The sequence below is a fragment of the Vulpes vulpes genome, chromosome 12 (genome assembly GCF_048418805.1).
Source record: "Vulpes vulpes isolate BD-2025 chromosome 12, VulVul3, whole genome shotgun sequence".
NCBI classification, from domain to species: Eukaryota; Metazoa; Chordata; class Mammalia; order Carnivora; family Canidae; genus Vulpes; species Vulpes vulpes.
Genome location: NC_132791.1, coordinates 175,383,997 through 175,395,437, shown reverse-complemented (window position 1 = coordinate 175,395,437; position 11,441 = coordinate 175,383,997). Strand labels below are relative to the sequence as shown.

Below are 11,441 nucleotides of genomic sequence, written 5' to 3'. Positions count from 1 at the left end.
ACTGGCTTATTCCATATTCCTGGAGTTCCCCAAAAGTTCATACTTGGAGTGGTTGCTTCTTCACTCTCACACACTTCCCTTGTCATCTGCTTGTAGGTTAAGGGCAGTTGTCAAATTATTCCCCACCACCCCCTCCCGGGGAAGGAGAGGATCAAGCGGTGTTCCAGTCAGGGAATCCTTTTAGTCTTTTCATCTTTATTCCGTTGGGGTTGTGGGCTTGGAATGGGAGACTAAAAGGACAGGAGACCGATATTTGGGACTGTGGAACAGCAGTGTGAGAAGTGAACCTTTAAAAGATGGAGTCGTAGGTGGGAGCTGCACTGTCCAGCATGACAGCTCCAGGCCGGCCACGTGGGGCTACTGAGCACTTAGAGTGGCATTAGCTGGTCCAAACTGAGGCATGCCCCAAGTACAAAATGCCTGCCAGATTTCAAAATCCTGGAAGAAGGAAAAAAATTAAAATGCATTATTAATAATGCAAAATTATTAATGAATAATTCTTATGTTGATTACATATGTAAATGATACTATTTTGTGAGTAGGTGTAGTCATAATATTTAATGACCATACTGGCTTACATAAAATGTTAAGGTTAATTTCACCTTGTTTTTTCTTAATTTTTTTTAATGTGGCTAGAACATTCTAAATTACATGTTAAGTGACGCCATATGATTGTCTTTCTCTAATTGATTTATTTCACTCAGCATAATACCCTCTAGTGTCATCCACATATATGTAAATGGTAAGTATTGGTCCTTTCTGATGGCTGAGTAATATCCCATTGTGTATATATATATATTTATATACCACATCTTTATCTGTTCATCTGTCAACGAACATCTTGACTCCACGGTTTGGCTATGGGGAACATTGCTGCTATGAACATTGGGGTGCCCGTGCCCCTTTGCATCACTACCTTTGTATCTTTGGGGTAAATACCCAGTAGTGCAATTGCTGGGTCATAGGGTAGCTGTATCTTTAACTTCTTGCAGAACCTCCAAATTGTTGTCCAGAGTGGCTGCATCAGCCTGCATTCCCACCAACAGTGCAAGAGGGTCCCCTCTCTCCGCATCCTTGCCAACATTTGCTGTTTCCTGTTAATTTTAGCCATTCTGACCCATGTGAGGTGGTATCTCACTATGGTTTTGATTTGTATTTACCTGATGCTAAGTGATGTGGAGCATTTTTTCATGTGTCTGTTGGCCATGTGTAGGTCTTCTTTGGAGAAATGTCTGTTCATGTCTTCTACCCATTTCTTGACTAGACTGTTTTTTTTTGTTTTTTTGTTTTTGTTTTTTGTTTTTTTTTTTTTTGAGTGTTGAGTTTGGTAAATTCTTTACTGATCTTGAATACTAGCCCTTAATCTGATGTGTCATTTGCCAACATCTTCCATTCCATAGAATGCCTTTTAGTTTGGCCCGTTGGCTTTTGATTTGCTATTTGTTCTCTTGGCTCAGCTACCCTCCCTCTGCCCCCTGCTTACTGCCTCTGTCTGCAGGGCTTGTATTCATTTCCTGTCATTTTTTTCTCAGAACTTTGCTCCTTTGTCTTTCAAGTTCACATGTGAATGGCCCCGGGGCAGCTCAGCATTTGCAAAAGCTGAAGAGCATGCCTCAGGGAACCTGAGGTAGACTGGAGCCAACTGTGGGAAGCCGGCAGAGGAGCCAGAGGGACTTGACGGGTTCCCACAGAGGGGTGGGTGAGGGAGAGTCCCAGCGACCTCAGTAGACATTCTGGGGTATTGCATCCTCTGCCCAGGCCATGGGGCAGGCTGGGCGACTGACCTGTGGGCTCCTGGGGCCAGACTGCTCGGCCCTACACCTGCTCTGTGACTTCACCGGGTTGTTTAGCTTCTCTGAGCCTCAGGTTCCTCCTCTGTAAAGCACAGCATTGTTGTGAGAGTTAAGGAAACAGATAATATAGAGAAAGTGCCTAAGACAAGACTCGGCACAGCAGGAGCACTCTGTTGGAGACAGCTACCATCATTACAAAGAATTTTCATATTTGCTTTGTGTCACCACTTGAGCAGTCCCACAGCAATCCTAATCAACACCATAGGTTTCTGTCAGGAAAGGAAAACTGATGATCGCTTAACAATCAGGATAGAGGGGCACCTGGGTGACTCAGAGACTGAGTTTCTCCCTTTGGCTCCCCATGATCCTGGGGTTCTGGGATCCAGTCCCACATTGGGCTCTCTGCATGGAGCCTGCTTCTCCCTCTGCCTGTGTTTCTGCCTCTCTCTGTTTCTCATGAATAAATAAAATCTTTAAAAAAACAACATAGAAAAACCAGGATAGAGCTACTATTCAAGCCCGGGGCTTCCTATATGGAGTCTAGAATTCTTGTTCTGTATGCCACAGCATGCTGCATTCTTTCCTATTCCATCCAGGTTGGTCTGGCTTTTTTTTCTTTTTTTAATTCAATCAATCAACATAAAATGTATTATTGGTTTCAGAAGTAGAGGTCAGTGACTCATCTATCTTATATAATACCCCCTTTTTTTTGCTTCACTTTTTAAGAAAACAATTCAACTGAATAAAATTTAAAGATCTTACTGGCTTTCTTCAATGATTCATTATTGAGGCAGCATCCAATCTGGCAGATAGAAAGTTGCCCTGAGGAGCTGTACAAAGTGAAAGACTTCTAGGTTAAAGGGGAGCAGGAACAAGGAACTTACACCAGGCTAAAAAGAGTTGGTTATTGCAAAGTCACTTTATTTTAGGAGACGGTAGGGGTCTCTCAAAAAATGACCTAACTAGCACTGCTTTGCAACTGTCTTTTTGGTAGGTGCATGATAAGCTTTTTTACCAAGTTACTACTTTAGTGATTTGTTGATTTTACTTTTTTTGTTTTTTGGACTTTTGATGCCAGCTTAGGCCAGTTTTCCCAGGATCCCATCTGCAGGCTCTGTAATGAGTGGGGTGTCCCTGGGCTCTCATCCTTGAAAAACTGTAAAGGAGGAAAAGTAACTTTCCCCCTTCCCTTTATGGTGAGTGCTTGCCTGAGACCCCTTTTGCTCTAGGGCAGCTTCTAAATGGATAAGCTTATCTAGGTTAAAAGTTCTCCACTGAGGCCACCCTAATTCAGGATTATCTTTGATATGTTTCACCTGCTTGTTCTCCCTTAAAATTTCATTCACCCGAGGCCTCTGGCGGGCTCCCCTCCAGCTTGAGTCAGACCCGCTCTAGCCCGGTCGGTTCCGGTTCTGAACCCTCCGGAGAAGCCCTCGTAGATCCCGCAGCGTCCTCAGGCCCGGCCCTGGCGCCAGGACCCTGGACCGAGAGGGCCCCTGGGGACCAGCGGGCGCCGTGGCCGTTGCTCTGGCTCCTGGGGAGGTCGGGGGCCTCCTGTGCCACCGCCTCCGACCCAGAACTATCCAAGGACCACCTGAGACACGAACAATCCTTAAGAGGTCATTTGTGCAAACTCCAGGGCGTCGCCAGCATCCCAGCGCGGGGCGCGGCGGGGCCTGGAGCCGGAGCGCGGTGGCTGTGCCCGAGCGGGGAGCTGGTCGGCCGAGCCCTGGCCGCGCTCCTGCTGCCCGAGCGGACACCGCCACGGCCCCCGCGGCCCGGCTGCGGACAGGGGCTCCGGCGCGGTCCCTGCGGCCCGTGGCCTTGTCCCCGCGGGGCAGGTCCTCGTCCTGGGGGAAAGGCTCGGGGCGTGGAGGCAGGCGGGCGAGCGAGCGGCAGGTGGGGCGTCTGCCCGGCACACCTGGCCGCTCCCGCCCTCGTGCTGGCCCGAGTGGGCCCTCGTGGACCGTCCTCCGGACCCGCCAGCTCCGCTTCCAGAGAAGCCCGAATCAGACGCGGAGGCTCCGGGCCGTCCACGCAGGCGGCCGACCGCGGCGCTCGGGGCGCGTAGACACGGCCCCCTGCAAGGCTCAGCTCAGCTGCTCCGCGGGACCCTGCAGACGAGGCCAGCTCGGCCGGCACCGCGGGCACCGCCGCCCGGGGGGGGGTGGGGGGGGGCGCGCTGGAGGGTTGCAGCCGCGCTCTTGGGGCCTCGGCCGAGAGACGGTGTGGGGGGGGCGCCCCTCCCGGGGTTGAATCGGTCTTCGGGGTCCGGGAGACACAGGAGCAAAGAGGGAGAGCGGGGGGGGGGGGGGGGGGGGGGGGGTCGCAGGTGGGCGAGCGAAGGGGGGACTTGCCCGAGGGGCTGGGAACAAGGACCACACCCAGCAGGGGGAGGCCTGGCCCCGGCTCCCACGGCCCGGCAGGGGTGTGCGGGGGGGGGGGGGGGGGGGGGCGGTGACGCCTTCGCCCAGGGGCAGCAGGTGCAGCAGGTGCAGCCTACCCGGGGCCCCCGGCACGTTCCCGGGAAGGAAACACGAGGGGGTGGGCCGGAGAGTAGGAGGCCCCCTCGTAGGAGGCGGAGCTCTAGAGCCGAGCCAGGGGCCGGACAGGGCCGGACCGCGGAGCCCTGGGGGTGGGTCAGGCCGCTCTCATCAGGGCCTCGGGCGCAGCTGACCCCAGGGCGGGTGGCCGCGGGCCGGGCCTCTCCGGGCCTCCCTGGGCCTCCCTGGGCCTCCACGGGGCTGGGCGCTCGCTGCACGGACGCAAACCCCGGGAGGGATCTGACCCGCGGGGTCTCGCCCTTGCTGGCTTTGAGGCTCCAGGGCCCAGGTGACCAGGAAGGTGCGGCCTCCGTGAGCCCGGGGACCCCAGCTGTCAGCCAGCAGGGAGGCTTTTCAGGCTCCTTGGCTCTTGACTACTTTCCGCCAGCTCGGGAGCAGGTTCGGAAAGGGCCTGCTGGCCTGTAGTTCAGGTTTGCAGCCACATCCAGGCAGTCCCGGTCCCCTATTTTCTCTCTTCCTTTCATATTTTAAAACGTAACAAGGGCTTAGATTAAGGACAGAAAGACAGGTGTGAACCTGTTGGCCAGCTGCTGGTCTAGAGAATCAACAAAACAATACATGGAAGCTGAATTGCCACTGTCTGCGGTGTACATACAGCCACCGTGATTGGTCTCATGCCACCAACTGAAGTTTCTCCGCTGTCGGACAAACACGCAGGAGCATATCCTGGGAGAAACGTGGGCGTGAACATTGGGAGTAAATAACCAACTGTAAGAGCATAGACAACAGTAAAATACACCATTAGGAAGGGCGCCCTCGTTTTTAATATAAACTGTGGGTTTCTGTAATTGAATTTGTAATAAAAGCTGTGTTTAACAAATCACGTGACAGCTGGCCCTGGGCCCCCTAGCACAGCCCTGCCTGCGCCCTCCACACAGAGGGGTGTGTTCCCTGCTAGGAGTCCCTCCTGTCAGCTGACTCGGGGCCACCTCCCTCCTGCAGACCAGAGGCCCAGGGGAGAACAGTAAGAAAGGAGGAGCCTGAGTCCTTGGCCCTTAGAGCTGCCACACCAGGTGTCACCTTAGGATCCTTGCAGAGGCAGCGGGGAAATCGGCTGCCGCCTTGCTCAGGCTCCCCCTGTTTGGGGTCTTGTTAGGACTCTTGGCTCTGTATTCTGATGCAGGCGGGGAACTCCCGGTTTGAGCTAGGAAGCCTCACTCCTCAGAGAGGTCCCTTATTCCCGGCATCATGGGGCTTAGTACTTTAAACCACACCTGGCTCCAAGCGCTTTGTGATTTGTTACATCCTGTGGCAGCTCCAGTCACTGTCCTTAATCAGCGCAGGCGTCCAGCTCAGCTCAGGCATGTGGAGGCGCCAGACTGCTCGGCCTGGTGAGCGGTCTCCTCTGGCGGGTTAAGGGCGAAGTGCACGATGTAGTCTGGGGAAGGTAAACCACGAAGCGTGGGAAGAGCCTCCCTGGGGGTCGGGGAGGAGGACAGGACTGGGACGGAGGGAACAGAGGTGACAGCAAGGCCTTCCTGTATCTGAAACCACGTTGAACACAAAGGAGCTCATTGCTGTGCTACAAGCCATGGGCATTGGAGACCTACAGAGGGAAAGTAATCTGATCGCCAAATATTTGCATATCCCACAGGTATCAGCGTTAATGTCCTCCTATTAATATGCTTCAGGACCATTTTTGATGATCAGAATCTTACAAGAGCACATGGGCTCCACGACCTAATTCATTCATAACTCAGAGACTGACCTGCAGACTCACTTGGTAATCCTTTTCCAATTGAGGTTCTCTAAGTTCTTGTAACACATGCATATTAATTAAAATATCAATAGTATTATTCAGTTAAACAGGTAAAAACTGTGGCAGCTCATTTAGCATGACTTTTCCTTGAATGGATGCTCTTTCATTGTTGTGTGTGTAGGAATATGTTTATATGTCAAAGGTGATAGCGAACTTTTCCCCAAAAATAACTACTTTCAAGCTTTGGAAATGTCTTATGTTCTATGTTTTATCTCAGGCCTGGCCAGCCTAACCTCAGTCCTTAATCTGAGTGGGTAGATCGACTCAATTTTCACTGTTACTTCTCTGTACCGACACCAGCTGAGGACAAATTGTTTGGACGTTGCCATTATTAAATATTTTGATTTTATTCTGCTCACTCTGTTGGGAGGACAGGTGGCTATATATTCCAGCAACATAAATTCTGGGGTACTACAGCTTTCTATTTCTAGTTGTATAGAATGATTTTTTCAGGATGTTTTACTGTGCTGACACTTCGATTGTCAGTATCTCCTCATGTTAAATGTCTAAGGATCAAATGTTTCTTGGCCTCATTGTGTCTTGAGCTTTGACTACTTGTTTATGGAGTGAGTCTCCGCTTTGGCTGCCACCTCCAAACTGTGACCTCTGAGACATCACCCACTAGTAGCATGGGCTCTCTTATCTCCCTGCCGGGCCCCCAAGGTGAGTGCTGGCATCTGGAAGGACTCCTATGTCACCACTGGATGAGAGACCCAGAAGGTACAGCAAGCAGTTCTGACTTGATGGATCCACCAAGGCTCTGTTTGCTCCCACTACGTCTGGGCAAGAAGGAAGTGGTGCCATATGGTACAGCAGAGGGTGCCTTATGGCTTTACCAGTAAACGTCTGAAATGCTCAGATGACAAGAGCTGGAAATGTTAACTCCCAGTAGGGAAAATTTTGACCAGTGAAAGATGGGACATGGAAGGAGCTGGAGACACTCGCTCAGCCTTTGTCCTCTGATACCTTGGCCTGAGGTAGGGAGTCGCTGTACACCGTCCAGTGATGTCCTGTGTGGCTGAGTGACCAGCTGTTTCTCTTTGCAATGCAGCAGCCTCCTGAGTAATTGACTAATTTTGTTGGGAAATCACTTCTGAGTTTTCCACGTGAACATGACACACATGGAAAATAAGAATCTAATCCTTACATGATTATATTTCAATTCGTAGCATATTGGCATTTCTGATAGGTTGGAATCCACATAGATTAATAGAATTAAATTAGTAGAAATAAAATTAAGTAGCAAAGTAAATGAAATTAGTAGAAATAAAAATGCAAGCAAGAATTAAGAGATAATCTAATAAAATGAATCCCATGTATTACATAGCACAAGCTAGGAGTCAAGTTGCCCTATGCCAGTATTTGTAGAGTTGGATAAGGAGCACAGCATATATGCTGAGACAGGGGATGAATTATTATATAGGCCCACGTTACTGAAAAGAATCAGCCCCCGAAACGAGGAAGAGCAGGATTTGTGGTCCTGCGTAGGGAACAGTCCCATCGCAATCTCTTCAAGTGCCAATCAGGCGGGAGCGTTGCCTCTGGCTCCCCTGTGGAAGTCAGTGCCGCCACCTGGACGAGCACAGGCCGGAGCTACTTACTCAGAGTTACTCCTCCAGGGAGTCCGCTACCGGCTCGCACATTTGGCAGATTCTCCAAGGCAGACAGAGAAGAAAAGCTTCATGGTGCAAACAGCCCACGATGCCAGCGGCCCTGGCTGGAGGCTGTGGGCTCGGGGAAGCTGTGGTGGGGGCTGCCCCGAGGAGCCCCCTGTGTGGCTGGGGAGGGCTGCTTTCTGCTGGTGCGTTGGCTACGGCTCTGCCGTGTGGGTCCAAAGGTGGAAGTGAGGGCCAACATGAGGAAGACTGTCAGTTATTAATCAAGTCCCAGGAGCGTGGGGACAGTTGCCAGAGGTGCTGCTGTTGGGCTTCCTGGCCTGGCTGCCGAGGCCCGGGGGGTGGCCGGTTGGCTTCCTGCAGGTGGCCCCTGGGGCAGGTGGACCTGTTCTCCCGTGCACTGGCTGGGGTCTCTGGGCCCCAAGGACCATAAAGTAGCCAAGAAAGAAGCGGTGTTGTGTTTAAGTGCTGGATGAAAGGACCGATTCTAGATGTTAAATTTGGGGCTGTAACTTATTCTTAACTTGTTTCTCTGGAGAATTGGGTCCTAGATATTTGCTAACGTGGGTTTAGGAAAAGGTCATCTTGATAGGATTGTAAATGAAAGGGAAGGGATGGGCATGGTTGGAGAAGCCGGGTGAAAAGAGGGGCGGGTCGCCAGGATAATCCACCCGATGTAGTACCTCGGCTCCATGACCGACACGACGAAGGACAGACTCAGTCTAAGAAGGACAGATGGAGGACTCGGGCTCGTGTGGTCTGGGGGGCGGTTGTTCTGCTCTGAGATCCTGGAAATCTTCAGAGAAGGTACTGTTAGCTTCTCTTTCTCAGCCTCGGGGAGAGTTTCTGTTCGTGGAGGTGGTCTGTCGGGTTCAGAAGGTTAGAGACAGGTGGAACACTGGAACTTTCTCCAGGGGTTTGGTTGGCGGTGCGTGGTATTCCAGTGGTTCGGTCCAACAGGCAATCTGCGAAACGTGCATAAAACTGATTTTTGCCCTCCATGAGTTTGCAACTCAATTATTTTGAAAAAGGAAGAGCATTTAAATACAACTATTAAGAAAAACCAAGGTCAGGAGAGAAATTTAGAAAGAGAACCGGCCATAACATTAGCTATTCTGTTTGCAGTTGCGAGTGGAAATAGGGAGTTAATCTAAACACTGTCAATGATTCTGATATCTCAAAGATTCCAGATTCAGCACAGAACAATTCACATTATTACATAGATCAAGAGACCCTAGAATCAATGGCCATTTGGCTTCATGAAGAAAATGGTTTTCGTTAGTAACTAAACATCCTTTTCTATAAGTGAGGGTGCTCTAGCTTCCCAGGGCGCTGTAACAAAATACCCCAAACAGGGTGGCTTAGAGCATCAGAAATGGATTCGGTCACAGTTTTGGGGGCAAAAAGTCTGAAATCAAGGCATTGGCAGGGTCAGGTCTTCTGGGGGCTCTGAGGGAGAACCTGCCCCACCCTTCCCTCCTTGCTTCTGGTGGTTGTAGCGAATCCTTGATGTGTGTTGGTTTGTGGACAAAGCCTCCCATCTGTCTCCACTTTCACATGGCCTTCCTTCCTGTGCTCCTGGGCACACTTTTATGCCTCGTCTGAGGACAGTCTCATTAGACTTTGAACCTACCCTAGTCTATTATCGTCTTATTTCAATTTTTCTTTCTTTTTAAATAAGGTCTACACCCAGCGTAGGGCTTCAACTCATGACCCTGAGTTCAAGCATAACATGCTCTACTGACTGAGTCAGCCAGGCACTCCAATTCTTAACTAATTAATTCTGCAAAAACTCCATGATTAAATAAAGTCACATTCAGATGTTCTGAGTAGACATGAATTTGGGAAGCACGCTGTTGAACCCAGTACAGATAGATTCTCTGAATTATCTTAGAAAAAGATTCAGACAATGCACAGCAAGGTTTCTAGTTTGAATTCTGACTCCTTGCCCAATTGGTAATATAACCCCAATAAACCAATATTGTAAAATTCTATGTCCAGATTTCTTTATTTGTAAGAATTTTCTCATTTAGTGACTTATCTATTAAAAGGCATGGTTATGAGCTTTGAATGAAGTAATTATAAAAGTTTGTTGACAAATGTAGAACATTATCCAAATTCACCATGAACTTTAGTTTACTGTTATTATTTACTTTTTTCTACTCTGTTCTGTACCGGCCAATTTCTAAAAACCTTTGGACATACTTAATATTACAGGAAGATTTTAGGAAAACAGTTTTTCATACATAGGTAAAACTTTAAATGATTTATTAGCTGCCTTCTAGTTTGCTCTTTGTCCATTTTCCTACATCATTGATCCTATCAGAGAAAGAATACGTAAGAGACTCAGGTCTGTTAAATTATAGTCATTTCCAGAAACTCTGAGGAAGAGGGTTTCGTGCAAGAGACCAGAATTAATTACAAGTAGTATTTCTGTTATTTGCTGGTTGACCATTTCTGCTTCCCTCATCTCACAGTCATGGATAATTAGCTAAAGTATGCTTCCCTGAATCTCTCACTAGCTCTCCTCCATCGGTGTGGCTCTGATACCGTATCTCTGCGTGGCTTACAGATTCTTCCATCCTGCCCAGACTACTTCTGTGAGCTCCAGACACACCTACCCAAGCATTTATTCAGCATCTTTGCTATCTTGAAGACCTCTCAGATTCACTGCTTCTCTGGAGTGAAAACCATGCTTTGGGGCCCCACCCTTACCCTGACCCCACCATAAAACTCAGTTCTATTACAGGTGTCCTGACAGAGTGCATTACATCCCTGTCCACTCAAGCATGGCCTGGAAGCCAGCGAGTCACCTTGATGCCTCCATTTCCTAAGACCTCCCACTGCCCTGTGTCCCCCACCTCTGCCTCTTAACTTGACATAGCTCTTAATCCTCCTCAGCTTCATTTACATCAGTGACCCAGCCTAGCTTTAATAAAGATTTTTTTTTAAGATTTTATTTATTTATTCATGAGAGACATACAGAGAGAGGCAGAGACCTAGGGAGAAGGAGAAGCAGGCTCCCCTCTGAGCAGGGAGCCTGATGCAGGACTCAGTCAGAGGACCCAGGGATCATGACTTAAGCCAAAGGCAGACATTCAACCACTGAGCCATCCAGGTGCCCCTTAATAAAGATTAACCAAGAGTTAGTGATGATTCATCTGTCCCCACACACTGCCTCCTGGATTATTTTGAAAACATTCTAGTCACCACCTCATTTCATCTCCAAATATTTCTACATACAAGCTAAGGAATTCTTAAGAAGAACCTCAATTTCATTGTCATGACTGAAATATTAACCACAGATCCTTAGTGCCAAGCATTGAGTAAGCATTTAAATTTTCCCAGTTTTCTCCTTTTTCCCCTCAGTTTTTTTTTTTTTAAATTTTGTCAGGATTTATAGCAGTTACTGGTCCCATCAGCTACCTAATGCAAGCTCTCTGGCACTCTGGGGTTTCAGGAGGAAGACAGCATTGCCATAGATACTCTGTGCCTGCCCCCTCTTGCCTTTCACCTCCCCTCCGCTCTGTCTTCCTCACAGAGGCTGGTATTATTTGCATATATGATTCACTCAGTGTTTATTTCTGCCAATAAATAGACTTTGGCGGAAACTTTCTGCCAAATCCCTTGCCATTCTCGCTGTGAGATCCCCAATGCGTTGCACAGACGGACTCAAGGTCACTTTCCTGAGTGACCAGGAAAGTAGACT

The 11,441-nt window shown here is 49.2% G+C and overlaps 1 long non-coding RNA gene across 1 annotated transcript; it reads right to left on the bottom strand.

Moving 5' to 3' along the window:
* Positions 1 to 178: 178 nt before the first annotated feature.
* LOC112930127 (uncharacterized) lies at positions 179 to 8,008 on the bottom strand. The gene is made up of 3 exons (XR_003237055.2): positions 7,718 to 8,008; positions 1,785 to 1,875; positions 179 to 438 (listed from the first exon to the last, which is right to left on the bottom strand). It is a non-coding gene; the product is annotated as an uncharacterized lncRNA (long non-coding RNA).
* Positions 8,009 to 11,441: the final 3,433 nt, after the last annotated feature.